General features: G+C 34.5%; 1 long non-coding RNA gene across 1 annotated transcript; it reads left to right on the top strand.

Moving 5' to 3' along the window:
* The first annotated feature begins 5,584 nt into the window (after positions 1 to 5,584).
* LOC145069945 (uncharacterized) lies at positions 5,585 to 6,526 on the top strand. The gene is made up of 3 exons (XR_013689746.1): positions 5,585 to 5,716; positions 5,928 to 5,983; positions 6,472 to 6,526. It is a non-coding gene; the product is annotated as an uncharacterized LOC145069945 (long non-coding RNA).
* Positions 6,527 to 13,509: the final 6,983 nt, after the last annotated feature.

The raw sequence follows: 13,509 nt of genomic DNA on the forward strand, positions 1-13,509 counted from the left end.
GTTCAACGACCCGTGCAGTTATTTAAATACCAGGGGATTGAGGTAAGTCTCTTCACTGTACTCGTGGGTCGATGACAACAATGTTGGCCCAATGGATTATGTTTGTAGGATGATTGTTGTCTTTATGACACTTGCTGATATGCCACGTGCTTGTTGTCTTTGTAACTCATGCTTATATGCTTGTATGATTTATGTATTGACCTATATGGGCTCGAAGTCATTACGAACTCAGGGTTGATAGGGACTCAACACAACTACAAGTTGTTATATAGAGTCATTATGGACTCGGGATTGATACAGACTCAACACAGCTACATGCTGTTATAATGTGGTATTTTCGGGAACTCACTAAACTTAGGGCTTACGTTTTTTTTATTTTTATAGTTTCTGGTACTTTCGGTTCGAAAGGGAAGGGTCCGATGTGATCGTAGCGTATCCACCCATATTTCTGCAATGTGATGATTTTGGGATCGTATTCTGATGACTAATTTGTTAAGAAATACTTTGGATGTTTGAGTAAAAGATAATTGGTGTTTTGGTTGAATTAAAAATGAAAAATTTTAATTCATAATTTTTGGGACGTTACAAACATCAAATCTGGACAAAAAACCTCTAAACTGAACTGAAAAGACACATGCAAAGACGACAAGACTAGACTGAAAAAAGACCGGTCCCAAAATACAAGATCGAAAAAGACCGGACTAAAAGAATCTCGTCGCTAGTATATCTTGGGATTGAGAGAAAAAAATGACAGTTCTGAGACCAATCCTAAAATGACGGACCGTTCCAAGACTAGCCTTAGAGAAAATAGGACCGTTCCAAAATGCATAGGTTGTCTCTTCAAGGTTTTTCAAGCTATTATGTGATGTTTATTTTTTGAAGAAGAAAAAGCACCATAATTCTTTTATAATATCCATAATTTAGCCATCCATTCTTTTTTAAATATCATCTACGATATGATGGAAATATTAAGATAAACAAAATTCCAAAAGAAGGAAAACATAAGAAAAGCAAAATATGAAAACTAGGTCGCAAAAACAATGAAGTGTAGCTCTTTCCTCATGCGAATCATAATTCATGGCGTCGACAAGTGCAACGTGCCAAAGGATATGGGTACGTCGGTTTCTTAGTGAGTTAACATGAAAGAAAGTTAGTCTAGTGGTGTTGCATACAGGGACGGCTCAACCAGTTTCGGGGCTCTAAGCGGGTCAAAAATTGGGGCCCTTGGGTCTTTACTATATTAATGTTATAAACCCAACTCTTTTCTATAGGCTTGAGACCCGTAATAATAAACCAAAAAGTTTCTAAAGTTAAACCGGAAGTAATAGATTTTCAAATTATGGATTAATGCAATACCTGAGAATACACGATAATTGAAAACTCAAATGTGAAAACTCAAGTTTGTTACCGGCCTGTTCCAACCATGAAGGCCTAACCTCGACGCCTTGATTCTATAGTATATATTCAGTAATCAAAAAAGATAAAAGAGGACATGAGATTTAACCTACAAATCAAAATAAAAATCTAAATTAGGTTTCTTATGAATCAAAATCCTTAACAAATTTTGAACTTGGTTGGTTTCCCTCTTCTTGGTTGATGCTTCAAAGCCAACAGAGCACACAATGACACACACACACACACACACACATATATATATATATATATAGATTCAACACACATATTGACAATTTAACATAGATTATACACACCTGTAATGGTGATTGGTGAACTTAGGACAAGCACATAGCTGCTATATTCGGAAAAAAATTAGTACAAGATAGTGACTAATTAGGTACCTTAAATCCTCTATCAGAATGATGCCAAGAACAACCAGTAAATAAGAGGGAGAAGAAGGAGTGTGTTGATGGTCGTCCTACACCAATGACCAATCTAGAGTACACTAAAAAAAGTTCTAATAACAAAAAAGGATTAAAAAGTAGAATCTACAATCAGAAATATAATTATTTCATAAAAATAAACCTAAATTTATGAAGGGTTAAACAATACCAATAGAGATGGTGATGACGATCGAAATCAAGAATCAGAGAAAAACAAGAAGGCAAAACTGCAAAAGGCTACCGGGCGTTGGCTGCGTTTCAGTACTTAGTCTACCACCAAGGCATTGATCGAATCAGACAATCAAAATCTAGAATGAAAGAATGGAGAAGGGGTTGAAGAAGAAGAACACTAGAAAAAAAAGTTGTGTTTTGTGGAAATCGATCGCGTTTTGTGGAAATTGAAGTGTCGTCGGTTCCACCGATTTTTGAAAACCGGGGCCCTTTACAATTGGAGGCCCTAAGCCCTTGCTTAATTTTTTATAATGTAAGGCCGGCCATGGTTGCATGTTGACAACAAATCAACCATAGACATGATAAAAAAAAAGCCAGTGGTTCATGGGAGAAGAAAACACATAGATACAAGGTTTCATTTTTTATGTGATGTGTCTAGAATGGAGATATAAAAGTCACGTATGTGAGCAACACGGAAGCAATGAACAGAAGGCAGATATTCTCACAAAATCCATGGCGAGCAAGAAGTTTGAAGATATGCGTAATTTGTCAGGAGCGAAGCAAATGAAAATTATGGATTAAGGGGGAAAAGATTAGAATAATCTATAAGGTTTTTAATATAAAAAGGAAGAAGTAGAAGGTACAATCACGTGAGGTTGTCCTGTTTATCTACTCTAGCTATTTCTTTTGTTATAATCAAGGTTTTCAGCCAAGTAAATTTTCTTTTGTGTATGTTACAACGGAGTAGGTGGTAATGTCCAGAAAAGTTATTGTATATTTATTATGTAAGTTCTTGTGTAATGTAAGTTTTATGTAAGTTTGAAAAGTAAGAAGAGAGATATCATTGAAGACTCAATTTTTGTGATAAATGTTTTCTCTCTTTTGTGCACACACATGAAAATTGAAAATAATCCATCTTCCTTTCATTTTTCTGCACAAAGTAAAGAGGTCATAAAGGGCAATAAACCAGCAGCAGGGATTGGTGGCGACGATTTAAGACTAGGTGGCGGCGATTGAAGCATACCAGATCAGAAGAGAAGGGCTTGGAGCGTAGGAGACGTAATGGGGTCGATTAGCTGATTTTTATTTCAATAACCACATCAAGGGTATTATTGGGATATCAAAGTAAAGTAGATGGAATGGTGGAATAGTGACCAATTTCATAATTTTATTGTATGGGAATACTAATAGAAACAAATAATCTCAGACAATTTAATTTCTCTTTATAATTTTATCTTATTAAAATTGTAAATGAGAAAAAAAATTGATATTAAGAAAGGTAATATAATCATTTTATAACGTGACTGAAGAATGAAAAAAATAAAAATAAAAATAAATAAATAAAACCGAGGACCAACCTTTTGAAAGTTGGGCTCTCAGCTGCTAATTTGACTATATCAAAGGACCATTTCTGTAATCTTTATTTAATCTGAACAAGTGTTCAAGGTTTCTATGTACTCGGTCCAATTTGTTTTTTCCTGAAATACCCATTTCGCAGGGTTTATAGCTCATAGGATTCGGACGTCTAGCGAATAGCTTAGTATCCAAACGATCGGAACACGCAGTCACGGTCCTCATCTTCTGTCGCCGGCAAGACTCCTTTCCTTCCTCAGAAATTGTCGTTGGATACTTATCTGTTACGATTTCAAGTTTTTTTTTTAATAGTTATTCACAATGTACAAATGATTCTAGATTTGTTTATGAGCATGAAATAGTTTCTGATTTTCGTATAAGTGCTGGATTATTGAATGAGTAATGTGGAAATATGGATTACGTTTGTTTTGAACATAGAGTTGATTCAACAGGGTTGTGTTGTGCTTGAAGTTTGATTTTTTTGGGTTGTATTAATTAAGTTTGATTGTTAAATATGAGGAAGAAGAAGTAGGTCGATGGCAATTAGTGTTGCTTTTGAATTGTCCTGCTTTATTCTTCACGGTTTATAAGGTAACTGAGTTTCTACTTCATCTAGGAAGAAACTTTAACAAACTAGCTAGATGTACAGCTGCTTGAAAACTGTGCTAATGAAGAACAGATGGTTTAAGTTACTGTCTTATACAGATTTTGTGCAACAGATTTCCTTCCAATATTGTGACTTGTTAATCTGGAACTTGACACAAAAAAAGTGGTGTCTTGTAGTGGATGCAATCAAGTGATCGTTGCTAACTAAAGAATAATATATAATTAGACAGTCATTTGTTTTAACTTTTACTGTTAAACTCAAGAACTACTGGGACATTTCATTGTTCAAATGTTACATCTCTTCAAGAAGCTTCTCCTTGCTAGTTTGACATTGTAATTTCAGAGTTCACTAACAATGGCACCACTGCTTCTTCAAAAAGTTTAACTAGATATATCTTGATAGCCTTATCAATCAACTTATTCAATGTAGCTAACTTTATCATCACCTGCTTATGATCATGTCTTTATGGTTATTTTAGATTCCAGTAGTTCCTTCCATTTCCATTGTATATGAAGGATCATAGTTGGTATGTATGTTAGTATCTACAAATTTAGTAAACCCATAAGCATATGTGGTAAGCTTCGACAAGGCACATCACTAAAGGAAATTTCCCTATATCCGGTAAAATTTTGCGAAACTTAATTTATTCTTTTACGAGTGCCTAGTAATAAATGTGGTATAAATAGAAGCCTGCATTCTCAGATGCAACCCACTCCCTCTTTTCCAAACTCGGGCATTCAGTTCTAGGGTTTCAATGGCACAGTTGCCCAATGAAATGATTCAACTAATACTCATAAGGTTAGAGGTGAGGGATCTGATCCGTTGCAGGAGCGTTTCAAAGTTATGGAAATCTTGGATCTCTGAATCTAATTTCATCGAAGCCCATCTCGAACGCAGTTATCTCCAGGATTGTGAAAAGAACAAAATTGGAAACAGGAGAATTGCTATGTCTGCTTCGCGCTGTGGTGATTGGATATATGACCCTGATAAAATCTTATCTGTCTGTCGCACGCGTCATCTACTCGGTTCTTCAAATGGTTTGGTATGCCTTTCTCCCTCTCGTACCGAATTTTTACTTATCAATCCTGAAACCCGAGAAGTGAATAAACTGGAAGAGCCCCAAATCCCTCAGGAGGGATATATGATTTATGGTTTTGGGTATGATTCGTCCAAAGATGACTACAAGGTGGTATTAGGGTTTAGAAAAGGTAGTAGTCATATATGTTTTCTAAAGTTTAGTTTAAAATCCAACGTCTGGGAAGTTATTGGAGATGTGAACTACACTTTTGTTAATAGGGTTGGATTCCTTCACAGCGGCGCACTTCATTGGGTTGTTTGTCATGGTTCAGCTTATCAGATGCCGGTAATCCTTTCTTTTGATTTGAACGAGGATAAATTTGAGGAGATCCCACAACCTTGCAAATGGGCAGAGCATTTGGGGTCCATAAACGGTTGTTTGTGTGTATTTGATGTTCTCGAAGAAGTATGGATGATGAATGAGTACAATGTGAGAGAGTCTTGGGAGATTGTGGAGCCTAAAGACAAGATTAAGACAGAAATTGTGCACTGTTTGAAAGATTTAATGCATTACATACCAAATAAGAGGCCTTTATGTCTTAAACAACGTGTTGTCCATACTCCAAAGTTTATAGCGGCCCCTTTGTATACACCAAGTCTTGTATCTCCCCATATATTCAAGAAACCAAACAAAACGAAGCAGGAAACAAGCATCATCAAGAGTCGCAAGGTGGGTTCTTATTATCTTGTTTTTTGGTTTCCATCTATCTGTCCAATTGCGTTAGTTATACTGGGATATTATGCTTATATGTGAAATTCCATATCATCTTTATTATACTCATGATCATCAATATTAAAAGAGAAGATTTCATTTGTCCATGTGCCATACTAATTTCATATTGTGATTGTGCCTCTGATTTTATCTTTGTACATATGACTAGGTACCAAAAGTTTGTCTTCACTCAGCTAGTTCAAGTGAGGTGGGAAATCATGAAAGGTAAAGCACTTGATTCTCACTATTCTTATAAACCATTATTCATTGTTTTCATTTGAATCCTTTTTTGTAAGCTTTTATACATTTATCAGAGAAAACCCTCTCAAAAGCCTGGTAAAGGCCATGTATTAGTTGTAACATGAAATTTAATTTGATGCACAAACATTAAAAGAAAAGGTGGATAAGGGCTTAGAGGCTCATTTACATGACATGAAAAATCAAAATCCGTGTTCAATTCTACTTAATTTGACCATTGGAGTTTAATCTTTGGGGAAGTTAAAGAGTCTAGCCTTTTATGGTTTCGATGTTCATTGCTGATTTAATTGTGGTACATATGAGTTTAGTATTTAACTAAGTCAAAGAGTATGGTCACAAAACAATGATGATCATGTTGTTAAGCTTGATACCCTGTTGTTGATTTGCTATCTGCCTAATTTGATTCATCAAATCCCTTAATGTTTTGGTTTTAATCTTTTTTTTTTTTTTTATAGATCATTCAGAAGCGCGCTGAAACGAGCAAAACAAGCTTTGCATGATTGCCGGTAATATACATAAATATCTATCCCTTTAGATAATGGTTTTAAAGTCTAATAGAGATTGAGATTTTAAGTTTAATACACAATTGTCTTCACCTTATGGGGACCAATTGTGCTATTTGAGTTGTAGCTTTTCTAGGATTATTTTCATGATGAGGATGAAGATCAGAAGGGCATTGATGTCCATGTCCCGCCTTTTTTGGGTTGAAAATAAATTAAAATTTGCTCAGTTATGTCTTGGCATGCATAACGCACACGACCTTGTGGTCATGTAGTTGAGTTAATACATAATTTTTTGGCCTAGCTTGATTTTACTTTGATAATGTTTAGGAATTGACTTCTCGTTTTGCTTTTTCTCTTTATATTGTAAATGGCGTTTTCTCTCACAAAAATTTCTCACTTTGTGTATCAGGTAAACAGTTTGGTTACGATGGTTCATGGGAATTGACATCACTGTCTGTCAAATTTCTAGAGTTTTATTCAAAATGGTGCTATAAAACCAACTTTTTAGAGTCTATTAGATTATCTCAATGACTGTATGTTTCATGGTTTGAAAATACTGTTAAGGATTTTTGTTTTATTGGTATCAAACATCTTAAATATTCTCTTGTCTTCTACTACATATCTTTACTTTGACCAATTTTGACCTTTTCGTGATTTTCATTTCCTTGATACTTTATGAATCAGAAAACTTCTTATATGTGGTGTCTTATTGGTTTACAACTTTCAAATGAATCGAGATTTTAACAGGAAAAAATAGGTAAGGCTTCTTGTCGAATCCTAGTGGTTAACAGAAAAAAAAAGAAACAACTTTTTAAAATGATGCATTTTAGCCCCCATAATCAAATCCTTGTGGTTGAAATGTGGTAATCCACAGATGAGATCCATGGTGCAAGCATTTCAAACCTTGACACGTATGAAATACTACTACTGCAATGTGACATGGGCGGAATAAACGGTAGGTTTTACCATTTTTTTTCATGATACAGGATGGAGTATCAAAGAAACTACATGTTGTGTATAAGATAGGCCTTTTTTATTCGCATTCAAAATATATACATAATCTCTACTATAACGACACCTTTTCATCTTCTATCATTAAAAAACCTTCTAAATCATGAAAAAAAATCTTCCAGGCATTCGCAAAAGATTACTTTATTCTGGACGTAAAGAACTTTTTTAGCAAATATATATATATATATATATATATATATATATATATATATATATATATATATATATATATATATATATAACAAAAAATAAATTAAAAAACATGTGAATTCGATAGTATAATCAATGTCGAAAACTTTTAGAAAATTGTCACAAGTTTAATATATATATATATATATATATATATATATATATATATATATATATATATATATATATATATATATCATAGATTGAATGGAGCCTAAACTTCCCTTCAATCTTTTATTAAATTTTAGTGTATCATTTTTATTAAATCTTAATGTATCATTTTGGTGTTAATCACAATTTATTTTACAGCTCGAACGCAAAACCAAAAAACCTAAAATTTTTGAAACTTAACAAAAAACCTCTAAAACGAACTAAAAAGATGCATGCAAAGGCAGCGAGATTAGACCGGTCCCAAAAGACACGACCGTAAATAACTAGAATAAAAAAAATCTCGACTCCAGTATTACTCAGGACCGATCTGAAAAAAAAACCTTAACCGTTCTGAGACCGGTCCTAAAATGATCAGACTGTTCCAAGACAGGCCTTAAGAAATCGGACAGTTAAATGTGAGGTCCCTTGTTCATAAAAATGTCATATTGATGAGTGATTTTTTGCCATGCATAAGTTTGGGTGTTAAGACATCTCCTTAGGGTCATATTTGAGTTTGGAAGTCCATATCTTAACCATTAAAAGCTTTTGTGGGATTTTTGGCTCTCTACCGGGTACACTGGGCGTACATAGGAGTACACTCAGCGTAATTCATGGTTTGCGCATCAACGTCTTGTATATTGTGCTTCGACAGTTGGTACGCGGGGCGTACATTTTGAGTACGCAGGGCGTACTCCCCTAGAATCCATTTTGAACTTTTGGGCCTTGGGCCTTTTGGGGGTTGGACCATTTAAGGTTGGACCAGTTATAGGAGGCGTAAAATGGTCTTTTATCCTTAGAGAGTTGGATTATGGATTGGGACTTAGATTTTGTGTTATTGGGTTAATTGTTAATTATGGTTGTATTTATTGTTAGTTGGTGCGAGCTTATACGGTTCAACGACCCGTGCAGTTATTTAAATACCAGGGGATTGAGGTAAGTCTCTTCACTGTACTCGTGGGTCGAAGACAACAATGTTGGCCCAATGGATTATGTTTGTAGGATGATTGTTGTCTTTATGACACTTGCTGATATGCCACGTGCTTGTTGTCTTTGTAACTCATGCTTATATGCTTGTATGATTTATGTATTGACCTATATGGGCTCGAAGTCATTACGAACTCAGGGTTGATAGGGACTCAACACAACTACAAGTTGTTATATAGAGTCATTATGGACTCGGGATTGATACAGACTCAACACAGCTACATGCTGTTATAATGTGGTATTTTCGGGAACTCACTAAACTTAGGGCTTACGTTTTTTTTATTTTTATAGTTTCTGGTACTTTCGGTTCGAAAGGGAAGGGTCCGATGTGATCGTAGCGTATCCACCCATATTTCTGCAATGTGATGATTTTGGGATCGTATTCTGATGACTAATTTGTTAAGAAATACTTTGGATGTTTGAGTAAAAGATAATTGGTGTTTTGGTTGAATTAAAAATGAAAAATTTTAATTCATAATTTTTGGGACGTTACAAACATCAAATCTGGACAAAAAACCTCTAAACTGAACTGAAAAGACACATGCAAAGACGACAAGACTAGACTGAAAAAAGACCGGTCCCAAAATACAAGATCGAAAAAGACCGGACTAAAAGAATCTCGTCGCTAGTATATCTTGGGATTGAGAGAAAAAAATGACAGTTCTGAGACCAATCCTAAAATGACGGACCGTTCCAAGACTAGCCTTAGAGAAAATAGGACCGTTCCAAAATGCATAGGTTGTCTCTTCAAGGTTTTTCAAGCTATTATGTGATGTTTATTTTTTGAAGAAGAAAAAGCACCATAATTCTTTTATAATATCCATAATTTAGCCATCCATTCTTTTTTAAATATCATCTACGATATGATGGAAATATTAAGATAAACAAAATTCCAAAAGAAGGAAAACATAAGAAAAGCAAAATATGAAAACTAGGTCGCAAAAACAATGAAGTGTAGCTCTTTCCTCATGCGAATCATAATTCATGGCGTCGACAAGTGCAACGTGCCAAAGGATATGGGTACGTCGGTTTCTTAGTGAGTTAACATGAAAGAAAGTTAGTCTAGTGGTGTTGCATACAGGGACGGCTCAACCAGTTTCGGGGCTCTAAGCGGGTCAAAAATTGGGGCCCTTGGGTCTTTACTATATTAATGTTATAAACCCAACTCTTTTCTCTAGGCTTGAGACCCGTAATAATAAACCAAAAAGTTTCTAAAGTTAAACCGGAAGTAATAGATTTTCAAATTATGGATTAATGCAATACCTGAGAATACACGATAATTGAAAACTCAAATGTGAAAACTCAAGTTTGTTACCGGCCTGTTCCAACCATGAAGGCCTAACCTCGACGCCTTGATTCTATAGTATATATTCAGTAATCAAAAAAGATAAAAGAGGACATGAGATTTAACCTACAAATCAAAATAAAAATCTAAATTAGGTTTCTTATGAATCAAAATCCTTAACAAATTTTGAACTTGGTTGGTTTCCCTCTTCTTGGTTGATGCTTCAAAGCCAACAGAGCACACAATGACACACACACACACACACACATATATATATATATATATATATATATATATATATATATATATATATAGATTCAACACACATATTGACAATTTAACATAGATTATACACACCTGTACTGGTGATTGGTGAACTTAGGACAAGCACATAGCTGCTATATTCGGAAAAAAATTAGTACAAGATAGTGACTAATTAGGTACCTTAAATCCTCTATCAGAATGATGCCAAGAACAACCAGTAAATAGGAGGGAGAAGAAGGAGTGTGTTGATGGTCGTCCTACACCAATGACCAATCTAGAGTACACTAAAAAAAGTTCTAATAACAAAAAAGGATTAAAAAGTAGAATCTACAATCAGAAATATAATTATTTCATAAAAATAAACCTAAATTTATGAAGGGTTAAACAATACCAATAGAGATGGTGATGACGATCGAAATCAAGAATCAGAGAAAAACAAGAAGGCAAAACTACAAAAGGCTACCGGGCGTTGGCTGCGTTTCAGTACTTAGTCTACCACCAAGGCATTGATCGAATCAGACAATCGAAATCTAGAATGAAAGAATGGAGAAGGGGTTGAAGAAGAAGAACACTAGAAAAAAAAGTTGTGTTTTGTGGAAATCGATCGCGTTTTGTGGAAATTGAAGTGTCGTCGGTTCCACCGATTTTTGAAAACCGGGGCCCTTTACAATTGGAGGCCCTAAGCCCTTGCTTAATTTTTTATAATGTAAGGCCGGCCATGGTTGCATGTTGACAACAAATCAACCATAGACATGATAAAAAAAAGCCAGTGGTTCATGGGAGAAGAAAACACATAGATACAAGGTTTCATTTTTTATGTGATGTGTCTAGAATGGAGATATAAAAGTCACGTATGTGAGCAGCACGGAAGCAATGAACAGAAGGCAGATATTCTCACAAAATCCATGGCGAGCAAGAAGTTTGAAGATATGCGTAATTTGTCAGGAGCGAAGCAAATGAAAATTATGGATTAAGGGGGAAAAGATTAGAATAATCTATAAGGTTTTTAATATAAAAAGGAAGAAGTAGAAGGTACAATCACGTGAGGTTGTCCTGTTTATCTACTCTAGCTATTTCTTTTGTTATAATCAAGGTTTTCAGCCAAGTAAATTTTCTTTTGTGTATGTTACAACGGAGTAGGTGGTAATGTCCAGAAAAGTTATTGTATATTTATTATGTAAGTTCTTGTGTAATGTAAGTTTTATGTAAGTTTGAAAAGTAAGAAGAGAGATATCATTGAAGACTCAATTTTTGTGATAAATGTTTTCTCTCTTTTGTGCACACACATGAAAATTGAAAATAATCCATCTTCCTTTCATTTTTCTGCACAAAGTAAAGAGGTCATAAAGGGCAATAAACCAGCAGCAGGGATTGGTGGCGACGATTTAAGACTAGGTGGCGGCGATTGAAGCATACCAGATCAGAAGAGAAGGGCTTGGAGCGTAGGAGACGTAATGGGGTCGATTAGCTGATTTTTATTTCAATAACCACATCAAGGGTATTATTGGGATATCAAAGTAAAGTAGATGGAATGGTGGAATAGTGACCAATTTCATAATTTTATTGTATGGGAATACTAATAGAAACAAATAATCTCAGACAATTTAATTTCTCTTTATAATTTTATCTTATTAAAATTGTAAATGAGAAAAAAAATTGATATTAAGAAAGGTAATATAATCATTTTATAACGTGACTGAAGAATGAAAAAAATAAAAATAAAAATAAATAAATAAAACCGAGGACCAACCTTTTGAAAGTTGGGCTCTCAGCTGCTAATTTGACTATATCAAAGGACCATTTCTGTAATCTTTATTTAATCTGAACAAGTGTTCAAGGTTTCTATGTACTCGGTCCAATTTGTTTTTTCCTGAAATACCCATTTCGCAGGGTTTATAGCTCATAGGATTCGGACGTCTAGCGAATAGCTTAGTATCCAAACGATCGGAACACGCAGTCACGGTCCTCATCTTCTGTCGCCGGCAAGACTCCTTTCCTTCCTCAGAAATTGTCGTTGGATACTTATCTGTTACGATTTCAAGTTTTTTTTTTTAATAGTTATTCACAATGTACAAATGATTCTAGATTTGTTTATGAGCATGAAATAGTTTCTGATTTTCGTATAAGTGCTGGATTATTGAATGAGTAATGTGGAAATATGGATTACGTTTGTTTTGAACATAGAGTTGATTAACCAGGGTTGTGTTGTGCTTGAAGTTTGATTTTTTTGGGTTGTATTAATTAAGTTTGATTGTTAAATATGAGGAAGAAGAAGTAGGTCGATGGCAATTAGTGTTGCTTTTGAATTGTCCTGCTTTATTCTTCACGGTTTATAAGGTAACTGAGTTTCTACTTCATCTAGGAAGAAACTTTAACAAACTAGCTAGATGTACAGCTGCTTGAAAACTGTGCTAATGAAGAACAGATGGTTTAAGTTACTGTCTTATACAGATTTTGTGCAACAGATTTCCTTCCAATATTGTGACTTGTTAATCTGGAACTTGACACAAAAAAAGTGGTGTCTTGTAGTGGATGCAATCAAGTGATCGTTGCTAACTAAAGAATAATATATAATTAGACAGTCATTTGTTTTAACTTTTACTGTTAAACTCAAGAACTACTGGGACATTTCATTGTTCAAATGTTACATCTCTTCAAGAAGCTTCTCCTTGCTAGTTTGACATTGTAATTTCAGAGTTCACTAACAATGGCACCACTGCTTCTTCTAAAAGTTTAACTAGATATATCTTGATAGCCTTATCAATCAACTTATTCAATGTAGCTAACTTTATCATCACCTGCTTATGATCATGTCTTTATGGTTATTTTAGATTCCAGTAGTTCCTTCCATTTCCATTGTATATGAAGGATCATAGTTGGTATGTATGTTAGTATCTACAAATTTAGTAAACCCATAAGCATATGTGGTAAGCTTCGACAAGGCACATCACTAAAGGAAATTTCCCTATATCCGGTAAAATTTTGCGAAACTTAATTTATTCTTTTACGAGTGCCTAGTAATAAATGTGGTATAAATAGAAGCTTGCATTCTCAGATGCAACCCACTCCCTCTTTTCCAAACTCGGGCATTCAGTTCTAGGGTTTCA

This window comes from Lactuca serriola, chromosome 1 (assembly GCF_051521515.1).
Source record: "Lactuca serriola cultivar US96UC23 chromosome 1, Lser_US96UC23_V15, whole genome shotgun sequence".
In the NCBI taxonomy this organism is placed as follows: domain Eukaryota; kingdom Viridiplantae; phylum Streptophyta; class Magnoliopsida; order Asterales; family Asteraceae; genus Lactuca; species Lactuca serriola.